At 48.5% G+C, this 6,000-nt stretch overlaps 1 protein-coding gene across 1 annotated transcript in view; it reads right to left on the reverse strand.

The window, feature by feature from the left end:
* Positions 1-5,009, reverse strand: part of TFEB (transcription factor EB) — an 88,821-nt gene extending 83,812 nt beyond the window's left edge. Inside the window, exon 1 of the mRNA XM_084853110.1 lies at positions 4,733-5,009. The gene's annotated coding sequence lies outside the window, so the exon portion shown is untranslated. The remainder of the gene's footprint in view (positions 1-4,732) is intronic.
* Positions 5,010-6,000: the final 991 nt, after the last annotated feature.

Here is a 6,000-nt window from a genome sequence, read left to right on the forward strand (position 1 = left end):
CTCCCTGCTTCAGTAGTATTTTATACACTTAGTTTTGTTATTACTACTTACTGCTCTCAACTGGATTTTTTTAAAAAAGTAATGCTGTCAGGGGGATAGTTTGCACATAAACATAGATGACTAATCACTCTAGCCTCTGGGAAGCATATCACAGGATTTCTTTTTCTCTTTTCCTTTCTAGGCCAGGTCCAAATTTCAAGCACCACGTCACACGTGTTGGATATTGCTACAGACTGAAAACAAAGGCACGGGGGGGGGGGAGGGGAGAAGTTAGATTCACACCCTTCTGCAGCTTCCTGCTGATAAGAACAATTCCTGGACTTGGGCCACCCAGTGTCACTTGGAAAGCATCCCCAATATATAGTGTGGAAGTTAAATATCTGCACGTACTAGGACTGCACATCACATAAAAAAAAATCAGAGATACAGTAAAACAATGGCATCTATTTCACAGATCATAGAGCAGATATAGTCTGAAATGAGAGAATATCAATTGTGTTTTATAGAACTATGCTGTTCTAGAATAGGTGGTACAAGAGGGACCTGTAACAAAATGTTGTAGTGTGGAGTGCTCTTGTGCAATGTTCCAGCCAGCCAGCCAGCCATAGCCTTTTCTGGGATATTCCATTCCATCTCCATACTCTATTTTCCGACACTACCCCATACGTACAGTCAACATGCCATGAAGTTTGCTCAAGCTTCATTGGGTTGTGTTTTTTTGGTGGGAGGGCTTAAGGGTTTTCCCTAAGGATGTTTCTTAGTTTCTGCCAGTCCTGGGGTTCCCCCAAGCCTACTGATACCTCCCTCTTATGAATGGTGCCATTTTGGCTCCATAAGGATCCACACTCACCTTTGAACTTTGGAAATGGAGGGAATTATTACTTTAATGTAAATACATCCCTATGATCACAAATCAAAAAATATTTACAGTCATGGATGGGCATGCTATTACAAAACTTTCCAAAAATGTAGCCTGAGCAACGGTGTGCCCATAGTGGAGAACACCTGGTCTTGAGAAGCACAAACTGGCATGGGCAAAGTGGTTGTGAGAATCCACCTAGCATTATGCATTTGACTTGCTATAGCCACAAAAGCAAAGGATATCTTCAGACAATAGAGCACCATTCACGTGCTAAATTTATCAATTGATCAACACTGAATAAATCAGGGGCATTCACTATGGTTCAGATACGGCTCAAACATTATGCCAAATCATGGTTTGGCTTTATATGAACAAGCCTAGCTGGACTCTCAGGCTCATGTGTTCTCTCCCCCTCCCCCCACTTAATATGAACAAACCCCAGTTTATAATCCTGAATCCCAAAACAAGTCCAAACCATAGGCTGGCACTTCAAACAAAATAGCAAAGGAATCACTGTGCACAAGGAGAGAAAAGAGTGCATGAGTCCAAGGCTTTACATGTGAAATTACATCAAGAGGTTGTTGCAAAGTGGATACTTCTGGGATTGCTTTCTGTGTAGTTGAGCTCAAGAGCAAGTTTTTATTTTGTAGTATCAAGTTAGGTTCTGCCAATCACTTATCGTTGAATGACTCAACATTTACTGTTACCTCCCCTTGTCCTTTGTATTAGTTTGGGATTTCTCCTTTGATTCCAAGAGAGAATGAATGGTTGCCTCAGTTACACGTTTTCTGGCTAATTAATTACCTAGCACACATGTTCTTTTCTAGCTCCTGCCAACAGGAGAAAATGGAAAGCCACCTCAATAAGATGTATTTGCACAGCTGTTTGGAAAGCTTTTTATAGTTTCAAGATGCATCTAGCTTTGAAGTAGCCCTGGCTGCTCTCGGCAAGGGCTCCACTGCCGTTAAGGGAATAGTCACACATGATACTCAAAGTGCCTTTGAGCCTCTCTTGTTTGCATGCATGCAAGAAAACTGTCCATCATGGATAGAAAGCAGAGGTCAGGCATTTTTAAAATAGAATGAACAAACTTACCAATGTTGGTTTTAGATTCTCATTAAAGATGCAGAAAATACAAAAAGCTATTTTAATAGCATGCATAAAAATGTCCTAAGGGCAGCCTTGCAAATAAGCGCACAGAAGTAAGTTGCCTGCAAAAAAATTTTATTAGGCTGCTGAGGACTGGCAGAAGAGGGACACACAGCTGTACATCTATGCTGGACACAGAGGGGCTTCCACCCTCTAGCAGCCCACTTGGATTCTGTGCTGTGTGCAGTGGAAGAACAGAACACCCCATCACTCCACCAGCAGCCTGCTCACTCTCCTGCGTGCAATTCCTGGTCGCCCATGGTGACCAGTGTAAGACTTCAGTATAAGGCTGCCTTAACAGTGTGTGTACTCCAGCAATATTTCATACTATCTGCTTCTGACATTCATGTAAGGAGCGGTTTGTGATTTTGCACCAACCTTACTTTGTAAGAGTACTTTTAAGAGTACTTACTTTTCTGGCTGTTGTGAGGAAGCAGAGGTAGGACAACTGGATTTTTTTTTTAATTTTTAACCCAACTGCAGCTTCTCTAGTCACTGCATCAAAATGATAGAGTAAGCCACACCTGGAGAAGATTCCCTTTCTGTGCAACACTTAAAGATACAACAGCCCTGTCATGATCTGAACTTGGCAACTCCACCTATCAAAAGGACTCCAGATATGTTCAGTGAATGTTGTAGCATCCCTTTGGCCTAATACAGCACAGCTGTTCTTATGTACATAATATAACTTAATCCACACCAATGTAAATTGTAACTAGAGATCAAGCTCTGCTCGAGTTTACATCTAAAAAACATGGACTCCAGAGAAAGAAGCGACTGCTCTTATTATTTATTAGATCTGCTTGTCCAATACAGAGTCACCTGCACATCTAGCATCTGTAAACAGAAAGAAAAGCAAGAGGCCCAAGAAAAAGCAGGCAGAGACCTGTCTACACAGCCCAACTCAAACCCCCATGCTGGAGATGGAGGGCAGCCATGCATGATGTCAAACAAACATGGTAGAGGAAATTAACAGCACAAGGGGGCAGGCGGGGGAATGTCCACACATCTGCCATCTGTTCAGTTTTCTTTCTGCCATGAACTTTAAGAAGTCACATGTCTCAAACGTCAAAAACGATCTGAAAGTCACTGTAAACGCTTAACGAAAGAGGCAGTAGTTATTAGGAAAACACATCTAATATTCCCTTTAAGTCTTAAATCAATACCAACGCAACGGCGCCAACGGTAATGACACCCACGCACACTTTTTGCCATTATCAGATCTGGGGCGCCTCAAAGGACTTAACAGGTTACGGCTTCCACCTTTCACACTGGCCCTATTCCTCTGCCTCCAACAGCAGCCTGAGAGACAGAACTTAAGCTTGTGAAACCTACTGTTTTATCTCCTCCTTGTCGGGGGGGGGGGGAGAAACCCCTTCCCCGGCTACAGTTCTGCGTCTAAGGCCCCCGCTGAACGCACGGGACCGGGGCCAGAAAAGAACCTAGCAACCCTACGCTACACAAGAGGTTCTTCGGCCTCCCCTCTCTCGCAGCTGGCCACCAGCCCCTGGAAAGGCCTGGAGGAGAAGACACGTGAGGACGCCTTCCTGGCACGGGGCGGCACTGCGCCCTGAAACCGCCCGGCTACAAACGAGCGCCGCGGGCAGGGCAGGGCAGGCCGGGCTGCTGGGCTGACGCGGCCGGTCGGGCTTCGCCCCGTCCTCTGGCCGGCCGCAGCGCACGTGGGCGCTCCCCGAGCCGTCCGCTCGACAACAATCCGCGTTAATTAGCGCTAATGAGGAGCTTCCCAGCACTTGTCATCGGGAACTTCCGTCCTGAAGCAAGACCGCAACAAGCCCGACGCACTGGGCCGGTGTTTTTCCGAAGGGGGCGAAGGAAAACGAAAAAGGAAGCAGAACCGCGGAGAGAAGGGCAGAAGACCCCGCCGCGGGTGCTGCGAAGTCCAACGCCTGAGCCGGCCGGCAGTGCTCCGGCTTTCTGCGGTAACAGTTACATAAGATCCACGCGGCTCCCTTCGAAGCTGCTGGGCTGGCGGCGCTGCTGAGAAGGCGCCGGGGGCGAGAAGGCGCCCGCCGCCCGCCGCTTCTTTCCCCGGCTCGCCCGCTCCGCCTCCCGGAGCGGGTAGAGTTGAGCAGCTCTCCCTTCCCGGCCCCCGGCTCGCCCGACGGTTTCTGCTGCTCGACCGCTGGTTCCGCCATCGGCTCCCCACGCTTCACTGGCCGCTCAGGGCAACCCCCCCACCTTCCCCTCCGTGTCATCACGAGCACCCCGGAGTGGGAGATCGACTCGAGGACCTCATTTTGCCCACCCGCCCCCGGCCGGCCCTTCCTCCCCCGTAAACGGCTCAAACTCCGCTCGAATCCCTCGCCGCGGAGGAGAAAAACGGCGCTGCCCTGTGCAGCGAGCCGAGTCCGCTTGCCCGCCGTGCCCGCCGAAATTCGCCCTCCACGGGTGTCCCCCCCCCGCTGTGCCCTAACTTCTGGGACCTGCCCCGCTCGGCTTCCCGCGCGACCCTTTCCTTCCCCCGCGTTGCCTTCTTCCACCTGCTCCGCTTCGGAGACCCCGCGCGCCTTTCAGGCCGGATCCTTCGGCGCCCTCCGGCCTCTTCCCCCGCCACCTCGACCGGTGAATTTGTTGGGCGGCTGCCACGGCTGCCGCTTCTGGAGGCGCCGCCGCCGCCACTCGCTCCGAGCACCGCCTCGAGAGACCGCGCTCTTGCCCGGAGCGTCCGCGCTTTGGACAGAGCCTTTCCCTACTTACCGTCCCGTGAAGGTCAGAGCCTGCTGGAACCACGTAAGGGGGGAAAATAACAGCCCGCGCCGGAGCCACTCCGCAAACTCGACACGACTCGACTCTGCTGTCGTCTGCTTGACCGCTCGCTTCTCCCTGTAACTTCTCTTGCCACCAGGTACTCCAGCTGTTGCGACACCCTCCTGCTGGCTGGCAGGGGTGCTTTCACCCCCCCTCGACCCCTTACAGGCGGCTCTCCCTCCCCCTCATTTACTGTCACCTTCTCGCTCTTCAACTTCCTAGGTGTACCCAAAAGAGGGCAGCACTCAACCCTTTCAAGCCACACCCCCTCTTGTGGAGATTGCTGGGAAATGTAGTTCCGAGAGCCTCTGCGCGCTTCAGAAATCGTGCTTGCTTCTCAAAACAAGTTGCTAATTGTTTCGGGAGCGCCCAAGCAGTGCCAGTAATACACTGAAATCGTACTTACCAGTGTTCTTTGCCTTTATTCTTTCCCTTGTTGCTCCCTTCATTTTCTCCCTCTAAATCATGTTTTTAGTATTGCAATTTCTAATGTACTGCTGGTTTTGTTTCCTATAATGGAAGTACAATTCCGCCTTCCTCCTTTCTTTTTTAAAAAATGTAATACGATAACAGGCAAATTGGCTAGTGGGAAAGTGAGAACTGTAAATAGTTTAATATCTAAGATGCAGAATTTAACACCAGCCGGTGACCTGAAGGGGGCGGGCGAGGAGGGAACCGGGGAAATGGAGGTTTATTGTTCTATGTCTTGTACCATCAAGTGTATAATCGGGAAAGAGGGAGGGGTTTGTTTAAAAACAACAACAACAACGCAGTATCTTAATACCTTCCAATAAACAATAACAAAAAAGTTATACAACTTTATAACAAGTAATACTTTAAATGTTGCCAATTGGAAACAATCGTCAGAGAGGACTGCAAATACAAAAGCCCCCTGAAGCATAAGCTAACTGATTAATATTAGGGGTTGGTTGGTTTGTTTTAAAGTATAAGATCTAATTGAAGAGATGGGCTCAGAAATAGGGGAATATACCGTAGGTATGACAATGACATAATGGAAACGTTTCTTTGGCCTACAAATGGCTGTTCATAATCTTAGGAATCTGGTTAAAATCATTGGATTCAGAGTGTGTAGATATAAATTGCACAAGAGAAACCTATAAACCATCCAAAGCTATGTATATTATGTATTCATTTTTATTCATTTGATTTATACCCTGCCTTTCCAACCAAAAAATGGTACTCAAGGCAGCTAACAA

Source organism: Heloderma suspectum, chromosome 4 (genome assembly GCF_057233095.1).
Source record: "Heloderma suspectum isolate Gila_16-S chromosome 4, 16-S_ref, whole genome shotgun sequence".
Classification (NCBI taxonomy): Eukaryota; Metazoa; Chordata; class Lepidosauria; order Squamata; family Helodermatidae; genus Heloderma; species Heloderma suspectum.